This window comes from Pleurodeles waltl, chromosome 4_1 (assembly GCF_031143425.1).
Source record: "Pleurodeles waltl isolate 20211129_DDA chromosome 4_1, aPleWal1.hap1.20221129, whole genome shotgun sequence".
NCBI classification, from domain to species: Eukaryota; Metazoa; Chordata; class Amphibia; order Caudata; family Salamandridae; genus Pleurodeles; species Pleurodeles waltl.
Window position 1 is genome coordinate 364,157,696 of NC_090442.1, and position 19,007 is coordinate 364,176,702.

General features: G+C 45.8%; 1 protein-coding gene across 2 annotated transcripts in view; it reads left to right on the forward strand.

Annotated features, from left to right (window-relative positions):
* Window positions 1–2,304: 2,304 nt before the first annotated feature.
* Window positions 2,305–19,007, forward strand: part of LOC138287750 (solute carrier organic anion transporter family member 1C1-like) — a 450,721-nt gene continuing 434,018 nt past the window's right edge. For both annotated transcript variants that reach the window (XM_069228522.1, XM_069228523.1), the window contains exon 1: window positions 2,305–2,439. The gene's annotated coding sequence lies outside the window, so the exon portion shown is untranslated. The remainder of the gene's footprint in view (window positions 2,440–19,007) is intronic.

Below are 19,007 nucleotides of genomic sequence, written 5' to 3' on the forward strand. Positions count from 1 at the left end.
ATAAGAGCTTGAAACCCACTGGGGAAATGTCCAGTAAAATAAGAGGCCTGTCCGGTACTGGTCCTGTGCTTTGATGTCAGATCTCCCTCCCTATACCACAGCCTACACAAGAAGGCTATAAATCTGTCAATGTAGGTGGGCACTTTTTTTTACATAAAGGAAGAGCTGTTGCATCTTAAGCTTGACTTGGTTTTAATGATTGTGGTCATGAATGGAATGGCCTTACCAGGAAACTATCATTGTTACCAGCAGATGACAGTGAATTGTGTTCTTTATTTCTCTAAGCCATAGCATGTCAGATGTCATCAGTCTGAGGCCCTCATTACGAGTACGGTGGTCCATGGACTGTTATACTTGTGGTGGTGGTCGGACAGTCGGACATTACGATGCAAGTGGTCGGACCACCAGCACACCGCCGGTACCTCCAGTATCATGGATCCCGATGGGTTGGAGGCAGTGCAAGTTGTAGTCAACAACAGCAGGGCTGAGTTTGGCACTGCTGTGCAGATTACGATTACCCTTTCCACCAGCCAATCCATGGCAGGGACCCCACCATGGAAAGGCTGGAGAAAATGCAGGGATGGGACCACAGGAGGGACCCTGCACTGCCCATGACTCCCCTGTCAGCACACTCCAAATGTGCCACGGCAGACAGTGCACATTTCGAGTGTGCTGCCAGCACACACAGCGCGACGGCATTGGCCTCTGCTCTCCCCACCCTCGTGTTGGCAGTCCAGCGGTCGGACCACCAACATTGTAATTAGGCCCTGAGTCTTGCATGGAATCCTAATTCACATAATATTGCCTTCTTTTTGTAAAGCTGGGTAGTTGCTGAGGGTTTGCTGTGCTGTGCTGTGTTGGATGGCTTTCAGTCAGGAAGTACTAATCCTCGCCTTGCCAGACTGCTTGTGACATTATAAAGTGGTAAGCATCTCTCCATCCTGCTAGAGGTGAGTGTAATATGTGAGTGATGGAGCTGTACAATGGCTTGTAAAGAGGGGCATGCGCCAGGCATAATGTATGCCAAGTGGGGGTTCACATGTTAGGGGGGCTGAAAAAATGGTGCAAAGAAATCTAAGAGATTTCTTTGCGTCATTTTTTTCTGCACTTTTAACAACTGCTAAGAGAAGGCATTAAAAGGAGGCACACCATTGTTTACAAGAGGCCTCAATGGGCTTTGCAGGACTAGCGTCAACATTTTTTATGCTTGTCCCATAACTACCGCCATGGTGCGCTGTATCTTAGATATGGAGCACACATGATAGTGTTAGGGGGACGCTAAGGGGCGCAAGAAAAATGGCACTGCTCTGGGTGCAGCGCCACTTTTCTTAAATCTGGCACCAACAGCTTTAAGCAGCTCAATCTTCCTGATATTTCCCAGCTCACTGAATGCCCTGGTGCACGTTTGCATCGTTTGGACCCAAAGCATCGAGCTGTGCAATAATCTACCCACCCTATACCCTGGGAGAATTTTTACTAAATCTAAAGATCTAAAGTTTGCTAGATCTAACCTTGGTCTTAATTTATTTTATTTTGCATCTCTAGTCTTTAATACTAAATATTAGATTTCTTCCTATTTAAGCATAACTTCGGACCATCTTCCTGCTTAAAGCACGCTATACACGCACGCTCGCCACAAAACAGTTTTGATAAACCATGTTGGATGTTAATATGAACGATTGTGTATTTATGTTCCTGGCAATGCCTTAAGATAAATTGAACCTGCCCTACTCACCACCCCCAGCACCAGAGCACGTGCTGGAGGGCTTTCCTTCTGTGTCCTGCCACCATGCGTGTGAATGACTGCGGTAGACACCGAGTATCAAGAATCAGCTGCCCTTATGATGATGACCTGCAACGTGGAGGTATTCTGGCCCCTCACCTCATATAGCTGAGACACTAATCCATTTAGTCACCAGCGCCGAGAGGCCATTGTGTGGCACTTAAGCACTGATCAAATAACCACCAACATGGAAAAAAGGCAGATCCCAACACTTCTGCCTCTGCTGTGCACCCATCCCTCCAAGGCAGAAACCTCAAGGCAACTTAGTTTGTGTAGATGACTAGAGTTTCAATGTTAATAGGAGATGCTCGAAATCATGGTTTCCTGATAAATTGTTTGCAAGGCTTGTAGAGATATTTTGTTGGTGTTGCAACTTTTTAAAAATAATAGCTCCTTCCAGCTCATTTTGTTTAGTTTTCGGTGAGCAACACGTTGTTTTTGATTGCATGAATGTTGGGGGGCGGTGCGTGAGCAAAAGGGGTAGGAACGATTCAAAATGTTTGCCCGGATCCTGTTTCAGTTTGTTTTGGACAAAGATCAGTTAAAGGAGAGTTAATCATTGTGAGCTGCTAAAGGTTAGCACATCTTGCTCAGAGACTTCTTTTTGCATCACATTGATGGACTAAGAGCAACTGAAAACTACTTGCAGATCCCAGGTATGTCATTTTTACAAATATTTAAAATGAAGTTTTTGAGATAAATGTCGTAGAATGTTTGTGAACTTGTGAATAATTGTATCGAAAATTGGAAGACTGCTGTTTTTTTTCATACCAATTTGACACCCGTTTTCCCTTGCAGGCTATTTTATATTCATATATGTAAAGGTACATGGTGCTTTATATTTTTCAACATGAAATGTATGTTTCTTGTAACACATCTATTACATGTACGAAAACTGTGTTTATGTTTTCCGACTCATATATTAGCTACCGGTGTTCTGCATTCCCGGAGAGAGAAAATCATGTTTCACTTGCAGCGTAATCGGATTAGTCTTCGTAAAATGGCCATAATGTAAAAGCTTGAAACTAGGTCGTTTACATACTTGAAGGAAAATACCTTAAAGATGTATGTCAGCACTTCTCAACACAGCTTGAGAACGCTTTCAGTTGGTAACGCATTCTGTTAAGAATTCACTTATAATTGCTGGCATCTGAAATTGCAAACCTCCCAGAGAAACTCTGATTCTCGCCCTGTAAATTAGCATCTGCTCGACACAAAATCTAGGCAGCAGAATTCTAGAACGCCCATCATATAGGCGTGGCTGCGGTTTCCAGACCCACATTTCCCTACTTACTCTCAAGACTGAGGACAGGTAAGGCATAAATAAATACATTGGCAAAACCAATAGGTCTTTCGGTCTCTGACAGCCTTTTGGCTTTGTCAGTGCTTTTTTTTGTAATGGTACATTGTTTGGGAAACTTCTGGGGCCTTGCAATTATAAAAAAGAAGCCACTGGCTTAAAAGAACAATATATCTTGGCCTCAAAAAGGGCACATTGGTATGGTAGTCCATAGCACTGAAATGAACAGTTGTGTGTGCTGCTGTGCTCCTTCAGAAAAAGTATAATGCTGTCACCCACATAGAATTTAGCCAATGGCTGAAGTGGACTGACCAACTTCCCACACTCTATGATGTTGTGGGTGGAAAACATATGAAAGAACCAGCATTAAGGGACGACAAATGCTGGCTAAATTATGACAAATACTGGCTAAAAAACCTTTTAGGTATACTATAGCTATAATTTTAGTAAAATCAAAAGTAGTATATCACCAGGCCCAAATGTCAGCGGGAGCATATCTACTGCTCTGTTATGCATTTTTTACTATGATCCACGTGTGTCTGATGATGTGGCTCTGGGCATAAGCCCAAAAAAAGAAGTAGGGGACTAGCCACTTTAGACAGCATGCATGTGACTTCATAGTGTGGGACATTACAGCGCATGACATCATGGAGTGTGACACGGTACGTGGCTTCACAAGAAGTGGCATCACAACCCCTGACCACAAAGAAAGTGACATCACAAGAAGTAACATCAGATCTTGAGACCTCACACATAGGTTTAGCAAGTCTATCATGAGTACATTTGAGTGCATTACTATATTTCACAAATGAGATTTTGCATCAGAGTTGTGCCAAAAAAGTGACACAACCCCTACAAAAAATCTGGGCCTCAATTTGTACATTTATTTTTTCAAACCCTAGAACAAAGAAATTGTCAACAAGGAGAAAAGTGGCAGTAAATCTGTTCTGCTTAGTTTGTTGCAAAGTCTGCATTTAAAAATGTCTTATGGGGTTAAGGCACGTGCTGCATAGATCATTCTTTGCCATGTAAATCTCAGGAAATAGTAATAAGGGTAAGAGAATTCTGGCAGTTAATGCACTTGCTGGAGAGATCTGTGTTTTGTCCAGACCCAGTTTTGAATCAAAGTAGCTTAGAGGGTTAATGTCTCCTGCAAAGCACGTTAGATTTTTATTTTATGTGGATGGGTAAGTAGGTTATCGTTTTCAACAGAGATCCTTTTGTTACTTGCATTTTATAAATTGTAGTCCTTTTAATACAGTAAAGTGATCAATGAAGGACATGTGACTCCTACATCCTGTAACCCTTACTGTCTTATGTAACACATCCTCTACATTGATTTACACACATGATTTGTCAATGGATTAGGGTGAGTAGTGCTATAAAAGGAACAAAACAAAATAGTGGTATTTAAGTTGTTATTTGTGTGAATACTGAGAAAGACCAACACATATGACATTCTTACAGTGCCTACAGATGTCTTATGTACTGTGACTGAACAATATCAAAAGCATGCTCCTCTTACCTGTAAAGTAATAACAAGCTGTTAGCCTTTGTTTGCCCTCCATTACATTTGCAGCTGAGTGTGAGGTTCCAGTTACGTCCCAGCCAGGATACTCAATCAATAGGAGGCCTGATGTCCTATTCATTTTGGCCTTTGTTTTGGGCTCAGCCAGAATTGAAAATAACAAAGCACCCTCACCTGCACGTTGCTGCTCCCAATGAAAGCAGACAACATATAGGTGCCTCGGAATGTGTTCTGGTGTCTGAAAATTTCACCATGAGAAGTTCAGCATATTTTTCTAGGACCCAACTTCTTGGCACGCAAGATGACATCCACACTGTGAAAAGGATGAGTAGATGCTGAATACCTGTGTGTGCCCTCAACTTGTGCCCTGACATGGCTCATGAGCCCATGGCACCCACTGGCATACATTTTCATCAACTGCCTTTTAGAGGGTGTACACATGTTAATTACAGTTTTGCCACCACAAAAGGCACTTTCTCCCTTTTGAATTATACAGTAAAATGACACATTTATACTGTTTTCAGGAATGTGTGCAGTGTATTCTGATCATGACCTTTTAGTCAGTCCTATTGACAAATTGTCACAACAGTTCCCATTAGGAGTCATGAAAATGAAAAACAGATATTGATTTGTAGGGGCATAACAAAGGCCCCTGCACCATCCTGGTGTGTGGGGGATACTGGTGGGTGAGTTCCAGAGGGACCCTTCTGCACAGTACACTGTGCACGGGCGGCAGGCCCCTGACTGGGTCCCGTGGGAGGTGCCCCCATACAGGTACTTTGCAGCAGAGCACCTTTAAGTTTACTTACACCACTGATGATTTGGGTAGTGTTTGGTAATCTATGATACACTTTGATGTAGCTCACCAGAAGAAAACATACAGGCCTAGTTCTAGTGAAATATGCACACTCCGATTTTCAGTTTCGAGCTAACCATCATGTTTTAAGTCACTGAGTTAAAATCGCCTGCATCTTTTAATGGGCTCTTATTTTTCATGGGATGATGTCTACCTTTTGGGAACAGATAATTACTACTTTTTGGATTTACATAACCCCACTGCGTATGCACACACCTTTTAAACATGTTTAAGGTCTTCATTTACATTGCGAAGATAGATTTCAGGTAGGCTTGTTCGACAAGTCAATCCTGTGTGATCCATCGATCCATCCTGTCGCTCGCTGACTGTTCAATTACAGCTATTACCGTAGCCTTTGCTGTGCCATTTCCTACCAAAGAAAACATTCATTTTGCAAAACCTTTTATAATATCCACTAGAAACCAGTCAATGTTATAATACATTAATATTATGCTTAAAATAATCTAGGGCACTTCTTTGTTCATTATTGCATTAATGCCCATGCCAACTTTGCCTGCAAGATAGTCCTCCATTCCCCAAACCATCGGCACTCCAAAGCATCCATTGGTGGTATTAGAACTTTGAATAAACAGTAATATTGCTCTGCTAATTACATCACTTTGGGCCTGATGTACAAAGCTTTTTTCTGTGAGCAAGCAGCCCGATTCACAGGACGATTCACAGAAAAAAGCATTTTGGTATGTACAAATGCTATTTTTGCGATCTGGTGGTCTATCTACCGAATCGCAAAATAGGTTTGTGAGTTGCAAGTAGGAAGGGGTGTGTCGAAGGACCTTTAAGGGAAACAAGCTGCATTTACCAAAAAAAGGAAAAAAATACCACTTTATATAAAAAGCAGTCAAAGATATGGTGATCTGCTGACCCCAGAAGGCCACCATCCTTGTGAGTGCGGCCATTCCCAAATAGGTCGCAATTTGCGACCTGCCTCATGAACATTAAAGAGGTAGGTCCCTTGCGACCCATTTGGGAATCGCTAACAGTGTTTGATACATCAGTACAACAGTGTCTGATACAAAATTCATAATTTACAATCATAATATAGCATATTGAGCTATAACTGTCATCAAAGGCATATGTTAGAACATAATGCTTTTCCCCCAATCTTTCATTATCCAAAGGTTGCTAAAAAGGGGTTCATTTGGATGGAATTAAACTATCTGTAAAGCCGACATCAACCACTGTTCTGTTTTAAATCATAAGGTTGTGCTTCTCCAGATTAAGATACTGCCTGCCAGACTGGAATACACATGACTCCTACACCTTGTTGTCCTCATTGTTTTATGGAACGTTTCTTATACACTGATTTACACATGTCTGATTCTTTGTCTCTGAATATTGTGTGTAACGTCAAGTGCTGTGTCATCCTACACAGGTGTGAGCAGCGCTATAAAACAAATGAAATACATGTGTGAGAGAGCCTTTAGAGAGATAAAGGGCACTGTTGAACGGTGGTAGTGAGGGAATCAGTGGAGAGGGAGGTCATGGGGGGGCACCAACAAAAATTAGTGTACGAGACACCACCAGCGCTAAAGCCGACCCTGTTGCAACTTGACGTAGATGCGTACACATCAATAATAAGCATTCATTTTATGCCTTACAGCAGCATTTAGGAATACCAAAGCTTGTTGATCTACCATGGTTACCATTATTGTCACATCATACTGAACAAGAAAAAAAGGTTCTTATATCATTCAGCAACTTTAACTACTTTAACTGTTAAAACATGCACATTCAGCTAATGTGGGTGTGTGACCTTCTAATATTAGGCTAAGGTGACACATAATAAGGTAGTGACATCTACTACCCTCAGAGGTGATCTTGGATCTTTTGACTCAGACAGGAGTATTGAGATCATCAAATCAAACAATGAGAGCCAATACAATCAAATATATAAAGGGAAATCAATAAAATATACACCCAATGAAATTTTTGTGGCCATTAATCACCACACCAATATAGTAAAGTTTAAACATTTATTGCCCTTAAATTGACAATCCCAAGGTCACGTAAGTGATGCGCAAAACCAAATAATAGCAACATAGAAACAACACAGGCTGTCCAAAACGTCTGAAGAATCTCAATCTTGTAAGAGAATTTACCATTTAACACTCCAAGAGAATTATGCAGAATACCAAAAAAATTATTTGGAAAACAGCAGCAAACTTCATTTAGTTGTGCAATTGAATCAATCACAATCAATTAATAAACATTTAAATTAATTGTAAGATCAGGCATCCTATCTACCAAATTCTAATTCTAATTTGAAAAGCATGTGTGGGGCTGGACTTTGTCACATGCATAAATTAAAAATAAGACAAACATTAAACCCATCTAACTACGGTGCTAACAAAACATATGCAGTTGGATATCTAAGGGGAAACCCTGCAAAGGATAGCTAAAAATAATTGCACATTGGTTATACCTCTCCTAAATGAGATAGCAGCTTGCAGAGTGGTCATCAGCTGAGCAGGAACAGCAGGTCTTTCGAGATCAGGAAAACAAAAAGGGAATAATGTTGGGCCTAAGTAACTGAACTGTTAAGCAAGAGCAGAACTGAACAGAGCGGAAACTGAATGGAATCTGACTGTACAGAAAGCTAAACAGAAACTGAACTGCAAAGAGCTGAATGGAAAACTGAACTCTGAATGGAGCTGATAAAAAACTGACTTACATCACCTAAACCTTGCAAAATTAAAGTCCCAAAAGTTACTAGCTAAACATTTAGCTAATGTTGCTTTCTTTCAGAAACGAAAGCTCATTGTTAAAACTTGCAGTTTTAATCAAAATGAAGTACAGAGCGAGCAGGACAAAGAAAGCAGTAGCTTTCCACTGTGAGCTTTTAATAAACAATGGGGCTGATTTAAGAAAAGTGGCGCTTCACCCAGTGCAGTGCCATTTTCCTTGCACCCCTTAGCGCGCCCCCTACCGCCACCATGTGGGCATCGTATTTAAAATATGGTGCACCATGGTGCAGGGTAGGGGGCAATAGTGTCAGAATTCCTGACACTATTGATGTACTCTGCAGGAGTAGTGCCAACATTTTTGCGCTACTCCTACAGAGTACATAAAGGCCCATTGTATTCAATGACATGTCCCCTTTTAACGCCTGCACTGAGCAGGCGTTACAAGTGCAAAAAAAAATTATACAAGGAAATCTCTTAGATTTCCTTGCGCCATTTTTTCGGAACGACCCTCTTGCATACATTATGCAGGCATAATGTGGCGCAAGGGTTTACAAAGTGGCACAATGCATGCATTGCGTCACTTTGCAAATATGGGGTGTGTAAAAAGCCACTTTAGCACCGCCACTGCGTCAAAAAAATGATGATGCTATGGCGGCGCTGGGGTGGTGAAAGGGCCTCTTAAATCAGACCCAATGTTTGCAGAAGCATTTCAGTAAAGTCAGCATAACATTTCAACATTGTGCTTCTGGAAAAAATACTAAAAAGTAGGCCTTTTTATTAATGCTAGTACATGAACAACAACACATTTCTAGTATTTACAAACCATTAGTTTTGTAGTACAATAATATTATTCATGTTTTGTCAGTACGTGTAGTCATAATTAATTAAATTACATTTTCACAGACATTTATTAATTCAAATTGAACTTGCGGTGGCTGACACAATGTCACATACTGTGAGAAAGTAGCCTCTTTCTAGCATGGTTACGCCCACTTTTGGCCTGTTTGTGAGTGTGTGTCAGTGTGTTTTTCCTGTCTCACTGGGATCCTACTAGCCATGACCCCAGTGCTCATAGTTTGTGGTCTATGTGTCTGTTGTCAGTAGTGCTTAACTGTGTCACTGAAGTTCTGCGAACCAGAACTCCAGTGCTTATGCTCTCTCTGCTTCCAAATTAGTCACTATAGTTTAGTGACTTAATTTACCAATTCCAAGTGGCACACTGGTCCCCCTTTATAAGTCCTTAGCATATGTTACCTAGGTACCCAGGGCATTGGGGTTCCAGGAGATCCTTATGGGCTGCAGCATTTCTTTTACCACCTATAAGGAGCTCAGACAAACCCTTTCACAGGACTGCCACTGCAGCCTGTATGAAATAGTGCACACACTATTTCACAGCCATTTTCACTGCACTTAAGTAACTTATAAGTCACCTATGTGTCTAACCTTCATTTACTGAAGGCTAGGTGCAAAGGTACTAAATGTGAGGGCACCCTTGCACTAGCAAAGTTGCCTCTATGCTGTCCAGGGCCAATTCCCTGGACTTTGTGAGCGCTGGGATACCATTACACACGTGCACTACATATAGGTCAATACCTCTATGTAGCTTCACAATGGTAACTCCGAATATGGCCATGTAAGGTGTCTAAGATAATGGAATTTTCTCCTCATTCCAAATCTGGTAGGGGGGCAATCCCATGCATCCTGAGGGCTCCACCATAGACCGCAAGTACTGCCAAACCAGCTCTCTGAGGCTTGCAATGCAGCTACAGCTGCTGCCACCTCACAGAGCAGCTCAGTCCCAGGAAGGCAGAACAAAGCATTCCTTTGGGAAGAGGGTTTTACACCCTCTCCCTTTGAAAATAGGTGTTACAGGCTTGGGAGGGGTAGCATTCCAGAGCCTCTGCAAATGCTCTGAAGGGCACAGATGGTGCCCTTCTTGCATAAGCCAGTCTACACCGGTTCAGGGACCCCCAGTCCCAGCTCTGGCACGAAAATGGACAAAGGAAAGGGTCCATGACCACCCCAGACCAGAGTTCCTCCAGTGTGTCCCTGGTGTTAGCCATCTTGTTTTCCAAGGTGTGGGGACAGCTCTGGAGATCTCCGAGTGGCCAGTGTCAGCAGGTGATGTCAGAGACCCCTCCTGATAGGTGCATACCTGGTTAGGTAGCCACTCCCCCTCTCAGGGATTTTTAGGGTCTCTCCTGTGGGTTCCTCTTCAGATTCAGGTTGCAAGTTTCCACTAGGAATACTCTGCAACTCCTGCTTCATCCTCTGACCGTCAGATCAACCGCAAACTGCTCCAGGAACCCCTGTGACTGCAACAAAGTATCAAAGAAGGCTACTGTGACTCTACAACTTCAGCTCCAGCCAGCAACTGCAACAGTTTCCAAGGTGTACATGCTCTGAGGACTCCCTGTCTGCACCCTGCACCAGAAGGACCGAAGAAATCTCCCGTGGAGTGACGGAGTCACTTCCCTGCACCAGCAGGCACTTTCTAAGATGACGACCGGTTCTCTGGGACTCTTCTCCTGGTGACGAATGTGCTCCCTGGAACACAGGTGGTGGACCGCTTCGACACGAACTGTCCTAAGGCCCAGCTGTCAAAATTTGGTGGAGGTAAGAGCTTGCCTTCCCCGTTTGCGAAAGTATTCCTGTGCACCATCTCTAGCTCCTGAGGCCTCTGTGCACTATTTGCAAGAATCCTTCATGCTCACTGTGGCCCAGTTCCCCAGCACTCCATCCTGCAACGCTCAACTCACTGAGTTGTTCTTCGGCGGTGTGGGACCTTCTTTTCTAGTGCTACAGCAACTGCAATTTGCACCTTCTTTGTCCCCATGTCCTGGGAATCCCGTGGGCGCTGCCTCATAATCTGTGGGTTTCCTCCAGTTTTGGGAGCCCCCTCTGCCTCCTCAGTCTGAGTTGAGGCCCCCAGGTCCCTCCTGGGTCTAGGCAGCACCATTTTGATGCAAAGCGTGACATTGCTTGAAATGAATCTAGCGCTGCAACTCACCTCCATCCAACATCTCGACGTGGGACATCATTTGCATCTTGCAGGAATCAACAGCCATCTTCTTTGGTGCTCTTCTGCAGACTTCTTCCACACAGAGAATCCTCTTTGCACCATCTTCTAGGTTGGCAGGGGCTCCTGTCCTTCCTGGAATCTTCTGCAACTTCTGGACTTGGTCTCCTCTCTTCACAGGTCCTCAGGTTCAGGAATCCACCATTTGTTGTTTGCAGTCTTGCTTGGCTCTTGCAATGACTTTAATCACGACTTGTAGTGTGTCCTAAGGAAAGTTACAGTACTTTACTCCTACTTTCCTGGGCTCTGGGGTTGGGTATTTTACTTACCTTTTGGTGTTTTCTTACACTCCCAGCGATCCTCTACACACTACACCTGCCTAGGGGGAAATTTGTGATTCGCATTCCACTTTCTTAGTACATGCTTTGTGTTGCCCCTAGGCCTATTTCTTCCTATTGCATTCTATGTTATTTTCGATTGTTTGCACTATTTTGTAACTATTTACTTACCCGATTTTGGCCTCTAGTATATATGTTGTGTATAATACTTACTTCCAGAAGGACTATTGCCTCTTAGATATTTTTGGCCTTGTGTCACTAAAATAAAGTACCTTTATTTTTGGTAACACTGAGTATTGCCTTTTATTGTGTACAAGTACTGTGTAACTATAGTGGTATTGCAGGAGCTTTGCATGTCTCCTAGTTCAGCCTAAGCTGCTCTGCTACCGCAACCTCTAGTCCGCTTAAGCTGCTAGAACACTGACTACATTTCACTAATAAGGGATAACTGGACCTGGTATAAGGTGTAAGTTCCTAGGGTACCCACTACAAACCAGGCCAGCCTCCTACACATACACGTTTTATCATTCTAACACACGTTTCTATATTTAGGCATTTTAATACACGTTAATAATTTTATTTTACTTACCCAATTTTATTAATAATGTTTGCTCTCTCAAACTAATACCACCCTCTTTGAACCTGTGTATTTTCACATTACTACACATCGATTCACATGTCTTTTAGTCATAAACCAGGCATTTCAAATATGTGTGAGCACACGCAAAATCTTAAGATAAATATGAACAGCTTTTCTGGTTAACAAAATTGCTCAATACTTCAACTTCTTTCTCAATATTGTAATTGCAAATACCAGACAAGCAACCTAGATACTGTTTACTGGAATCTCCAAGTTAGGGCAATTACAGTAATGCGTGGGAACGATGATCTGTGCAGCGGTTTCCAGAATATTTTGGGTTTAGTGCATTTCTGAAAGTGTTTTAGCTTTTGCAGACCCCCAGATTCCCAACCTGAGAGTTGTATGACCATTAAAACACTTTGTACATGAGGCCCTTAGTTTGGTGAAGGAGAGAGACAGAATTCTTGTACCAGCAGTCAAGCATAACAAGTTAAGCAGTGTTGGTACCTGTTAGAAATGGGTTTTTTGATTGGCAGTCAGGTTACCCTCTGTCCAAGCAAAAGCCCTCACTCTAGTCAGGGTAAGTCACACACTATCCAAGATTATCCTGTGCCCACCCTCTGGTAGCTTGGCACGAGCAGTCAGGCTTAACTTAGAAGGCAATGTGTAAAGTATTTGTGCAATAAATCATACAATACCACCATATAGCACCACAAAAATACACCACACAGTGTTTAGAAAAATATATAATATTTATCAGGATAATTGTAGGTCAAAAAGAATAAAGTTGCAATGGAAAATTGTAGAAATATCACAGGGAAGTGATATAAAGTGTCTTAAGTCTTTAGAATGCAATAAAGTGTCTTTCAAGCACAAAGTACCTGGTTTCTGGTGGAAAATCTCCTCAGAGGGCCACAGGTGGAGAGATGCGTGGAAAAAGGGTGTGTGCGTCGATTTCTCCTCAGCACACAAAGACTTGCGTCGTTCTTTTCCACGCGGGGAAGTCGGGCGTCGTTTTCCGGCGCGCAGACAGTCTCTTTTCGTGGATCGCGGGGATTACCAGATGTCCCGGGTCTGTGCGTGGATTCTCCTGCTTGTTTTCCGGCTGCGCGTCGTTCTGCGGGGCTGCGCGTCGAAGTTTCGATCTCACGGTAGGCGTCGCGTCGATTTCTCCTTGGAAGTCGGGCGGCGTTGTCCTTGCGAGGCCGTGCGTCGGAAGTTTGGTCTCACGGCAGGCGTCGCGTCGATTTCTCCTTGGAAGTCGGGCGGCGTGGTCCTTGCGAGGCCGTGCGTCAAAGTTTCGCGCTCACGGTAGGCGTCGCGTCGATTTCTCCTGGAAAGTCGGGCGGCTTTGTCCTTGCGAGGTTGTGCGTCGAAGTCTCGATCGTCCCGAGGGCGTCGCGTTGATCAGCGTCGGTGTGCAGCGTTTTTCTCGCCGCGAAACAAGCTGTGCGTCGAAATTTTCGGCGCACGGAGCGTCCAAGTGAAAGGGAGAAGTCTTTTTGGTCCTGAGACTTCAAGGAACAGGAGGCAAGCTCTATCCAAGCCCTTGGAGAGCACTTTCACAGCCAGACAAGAGTTCAGCAAGGCAGCAGGGCAACAGCAAGACAGCAGTCCTTTATAGAAAGCAGACAGGTGAGTCCTTTGAGCAGCCAGGCAGTTCTTCTTGGCAGGATGTAGTTTCTGGTTCAGGTTTCTTCTCCAGCAAGTGTCTGATGAGGTAGGGCAGAGGCCCTGTTTTATACCCAAATGTGCCTTTGAAGTGGGGGAGACTTCAAAGAGTGGCTAAGAAGTGCACCAGGTCCCCTTTCAGTTTACTCCTGTCTGCCAGGGTCCCAGTAGGGGGTGTGGCAGTCCTTTGTGTGAGAGCAGACCCTCCACCCTCCCAGCCCAGGAAGACCCATTCAAAATGCAGATGTATGCAAGTGAGGCTGAGTACCCTGTGTTTGGGGTGTGTCTGAGTGAATGCACAAGGAGCTGTCAACCAAGCCCAGCCAGACGTGGATTGTAAGGCACAGAAGGATTTAAGTGCAAAGAAATGCTCACTTTCTAAAAGTGGCATTTCTAGAATAGTAATATTAAATCCGACTTCACCAGTCAGTAGGACTTTGTATTACCATTCTGGCCATACTAAATATGACCTCACTGCTCCTTCCAGATCAGCAGCTGCCACTTCAACAGTGTATGAGGGCAGCCCTAATGTTAGCCTATGAAGGGAGCAGGCCTCTCAGTAGTGTGAAAACGAATTTAGGAGTTTTACACTACCAGGACATATAACTACACAGGTACATGTCCTGCCTTTTACCTACACAGCACCCTGCCCTAGGGGTTACCTAGGGCACACCTTAAGGGTGACTTATATGTAGAAAAAGGGGAGTTCTAGGCTTGGCAAGGACTTTTAAATGCTAAGTCGAGGTGGCAGTGAAACTGCACACACAGGCCTTGCAATGGCAGGCCTGAGACAAGGAAAAAGGGGCTACTTAAGTGGGTGGCACAACCAGTGCTGCAGGCCCACTAGTAGCATTTAATTTACCAGCCCTATGCACATAAAGTGCACCTTACTAGGGACTTATAAGTAAATTAATAGTCCAATCAGGTAGGATTCCAGGTTACCATGTTTTAAGGGAGAGAGCATATGCACTTTAGCACTGGTTAGCAGTGGTAAAGTGCGCAGAGTCTATAAACCAGCAAAAACAGTGTCCAAAAAAATGGAGGGAGGCAGGCAAAAAGTTAGGGGTGACTACCCTAAGGCTGTCAGGTCTAACATGTGTCCCCCCCAGCTGAAAGTGGGGAGAGCTACCCGACCTCCTGGGAGCTCTCATCGCTAAGGCGGAAGTACCTGGAGAGACCATCAGCATTGGCGTGGTCAACCCCTGGGCGATGTTCCACCGTAAAGTCCATCCCCTGTAGGGAAATGGACCACCTCAAGAGTTTTGGATTCTCACCCCTCATCTGCATGAGCCATCTGAGGGGCCTGTGGTCTGTCTGAACCCGGAAGTCAGTCCCAAACAGGTAGGGTCTTAGCTTCTTCAGTGCCCAGACCACAGCAAAAGCTTCTCGTTCAATAGCACTCCACCTCTGTTCCCGTGGTAATAGCCTTCTGCTAATAAAGACTACCGGTTGATCTCTGCCCTCCTCATTCAGCTGTGCTAGGACTGCCCCTATGCCATGCTCTGAAGCGTCTGTCTGCACGATAAATTCCTGGGAGTAGTCAGGGGCCATGAGTACGGGGGCCGTGCACATGGCTTCCTTCAGGGCGTCAAAGGCTTTCTGACAAGCCTCTGTCCAATTCACCAACTTAGGTTGCTTCTTGGAAGTGAGTTCTGTCAAGGGTGTTACAATGGTACCATAGCCCTTGACAAATCGGCGGTAGTATCCTGTGAGGCCTAGAAAGGCTCTCACCTCCGTCTGTGTTCGGGGTGGTTGCCAGGCCTTGATAGTTTCAATCTTGGCCTGGAGTGGCTGCACCTTGCCACCACCCACTAGGTGTCCTAAGTACACCACGGAACCCTGCCCAATCTGGCACTTACTGGCCTTGATGGTCAGGCCTGCCTGTTGCAGGGCCTGAAGCACCTCCTTGAGGTGAAGCAGGTGTTCCTCCCAGCTGGAACTGTAGACAGCTATGTCATCCAGGTAGGCTGCACAGAAGGCATCCTTGCCAGCTAGGACCCCGTTAACCAACCGTTGGAAGGTAGCGGGGGCATTTTTCAACCCAAACGGCATCACCCGGAACTGGTAATGGCCATCCGGGGTTGAAAATGCGGATCTTTCCTTGGCCCCCTCAGTTAGGCCGATCTGCCAGTACCCTGAAGTAAGATCAAACGTACTCAGGAACTTGGCAGCGCCTAGCCTGTCCACGAGCTCATCAGCTCGGGGGATGGGGTGAGCATCAGTCCGTGTGACTGAGTTGAGACCCCGGTAGTCCACACAGAACCGGAGTTCTGGCTTCGCACCTGGGGCAGTAGCCTTAGGGACCAATACCACTGGGCTGGCCCAGGGACTACTGGATTTCTCAATGACCCCTAGAGTCAACATCTTGGAGACCTCCTCCTTGATGCTGGCCTTCACCTTATCCGACAACCTATAAATTTTGTTTTTCACAGGGAGACTGTCACCGGTGTCAATATCATGAACACAGAGGTGGGTCAGCCCAGGAGTAAGGGAGAACAGGGGGGAGAACTGCTCCAACTGCTCATAACAGTCTCCTTTCTGATTTAGAGTCAGGGAGTCAGACAGAATGACCCCGCTTACTGACCCATCACCTTCTTGGGCAGAGAGGAGGTCGGGGAGAGGTTCACTCTCCTCTTCCGTTCCTTCATCTGTGACCAGAAGCATGTTGATCTCCGACCTCTCAAAATGAGCTTTTAGTCGGTTCACATGGAGCACCCTTAGGGGATTCCTAGGGGTTTTGAGGTCCACTAGGTAAGTGGCCTCCCCTTTCCGCTCCTTTATTTCAAATGGGCCAGACCAGCGGTCCTGGAGAGCTCTGGGCTCTACTGGCTCCATTACCCACACTTTGTCTCCAGGTTGAAACTCTACCAGGGTGGCCTTCTGGTCATACCATTGTTTCATCACCTCTTGACTGGCCTCAAGGTTATCTTGGGCTTCTTTCCAGAAGCGGGTCATCTGGTTGCGGAGGGCCAACATATAGCTGACCACATCCTGAGGGGGTGTCTTTGGAGCTTTCTCCAATCCCTCCTGGACAATGCTTAAGGGTCCCCTGACAGGGTACCCATAGAGAAGTTCAAAGGGACTGAACCCTACCCCTCTCTGGGGGACCTCTCTGTAAGCAAAGAGAAGGCATGGTAAGAGGACGTCCCACTTACGCCTCATGGCCTCAGGGAGGCCACCAATCATGCCTTTCAGGGTCTTGTTGAATCTCTCCACAAGACCATTCGTCTGGGGGTGATAGGGTGTGGTGAACTTGTAAGTTACACCACACGCATCCCACAGAGACTTCATGTATGCAGACATGAAGTTAGTGCCTCTGTCAGACACTATTTCCTTGGGGAATCCCACATGGGTAAATATCCCCATCAGGGTTCTGGCCACCACCGGTGCAGTTACTGTCCTTAGAGGGATTGCCTCTGGGTAACGGGTGGCATGGTCCACCAAAACCAGGATGAACCTGTTGCCTAAGGCAGTTTTGGGGTCCAAGGGACCAACAATGTCGATGCCCACCCTTTCAAAGGGGGTGCCAACGACGGGAAGTGGAATCAGGGGGGTTTTAACCCTTTTTCCTGCTTTACAACTGGCCTGGCAGGTAGGACAGGATCTGCAGAACTTGTCTGAGTGTGTCCTCATTTTGGGCCAATAAAAGTGGGTGACAAGCCTGTTAAAGGTCTTGCCCTGCCCCAAATGTCCTGCCAGGGGAATGTCGTGAGCCAGACCCAGTAGGAAGGTTCGGTAACATTGGGGGACCACCAGCGTACGTGCTGCCCCAAAGCCCGGAACCTTAGGCTCACTGTAGAGGAGATCATTCTCCCAATATAGGTGGTGATCGCCAGAGGCGTCGCCGGCTGCCTGGTTTGAGGCTTGTTTCCTCAAACCTTCTAGAGTGGGACATTCTTTCTGCGCCTTGCAGAATTCCTCCCTGGTGGGTCCACCCTCAACTTGCCAGCCAGCAAGCTCAGGTAAGTCACCTAGGGCGGCAATGTCTTCCCCAGTTGGCTCGGAAGCCTCCTCCTCAGGAGCCCCGTCAGCCACTGTGGGAACATCGGGGGCCGGTTTCCCGCACCCCTGGTCCCTCCTCCTGGCAGCTCTCTGGGCCATCGTTCCAGGCTCCAGATGCCCTTGACTTCCCTCTCGGTCAGCCATGGACCGTGTGGTCATGCAGACCCACTCAGGTAACCCTAACATCTCCAGGTGAGACCTGAGCTCCACTTCTTTCCAAGCGGTGTGCTCAAGGTCATTGCCTAACAGACAATCTACAGGCATGGCAGGACTCACAGCTACTTTCAGAGTACCAGAGACCCCCCCCACTCAAAGGGAACCAGAGCCACCGGTAGGTGACTCTCGCGATTGTCAGCGACTCTGACCTGGTGGAATGTATTAGGTACTATCTGCTCTGCTGACACCAGCTGACTCTTGATAGTAGTCATACTGGCTCCTGTGTCACGCAGAGCCTCCACCCTCTGCCCATCAATGGTGACCCACTGCCGGTACTTGGAAGTATTTCTGGGCATGTGGGCCTTGGGCACCATTTCTCCTTCTCCCAGGGACACTAGGGAAATCTCTACCTGCTCCCCAAAGCTAGTTGGGTCCATCTCCCCCCCGAGTGCTACACTAGTCAACCCAGGTGCCTGTCCGGTAGTGGACGGTGCCCTCTTGGGGCACTGTGGATCGCCTTTGTAGTGACCATATTGGTAACACTCCATGCATTTGGGGCTAGATTTTCCTGACCTGTCAAATGTCCCTGGCTTTTTCCCAAATTTGGAAAAGGAAGGTTTGCCACCCCCTCCCTGGGAATTCTTTTGGGGGCCTTTAGAGAGTTCCTTATCTGTAAGTTTATCTCCCCCCTCTTTCTTCTGTTGGGAACCCTGACCACCTTTGTGGGAGTCCCCCCCAGGTACCTTTTTGGACACTCTGGTGCTAACCCAGAGGTCCGCCTCCTCAGCAAGCTTCCTGGGATCAGTCAGCTTACTATCCACTAGGTGCTGGCGCAAATCTGTATAAGTAACATTAAGCATATGCTCTCTCAGGATCAAGTCATATAAACCTTTATAATCTGCTACTTTGTTGCCCCGCACCCATCCATTCAGTGCCTTACTAGAGAAATCAAAGAAATCTACCCATGTTTGTGTGGTTTGTTTGGTGCTGTCCCTGAACCTCTGACGGTATCCCTCAGGGGTCAGCCCAAACTTGGCAAGTAAAGTGGCTTTCTGGAGTGGGTATGTGT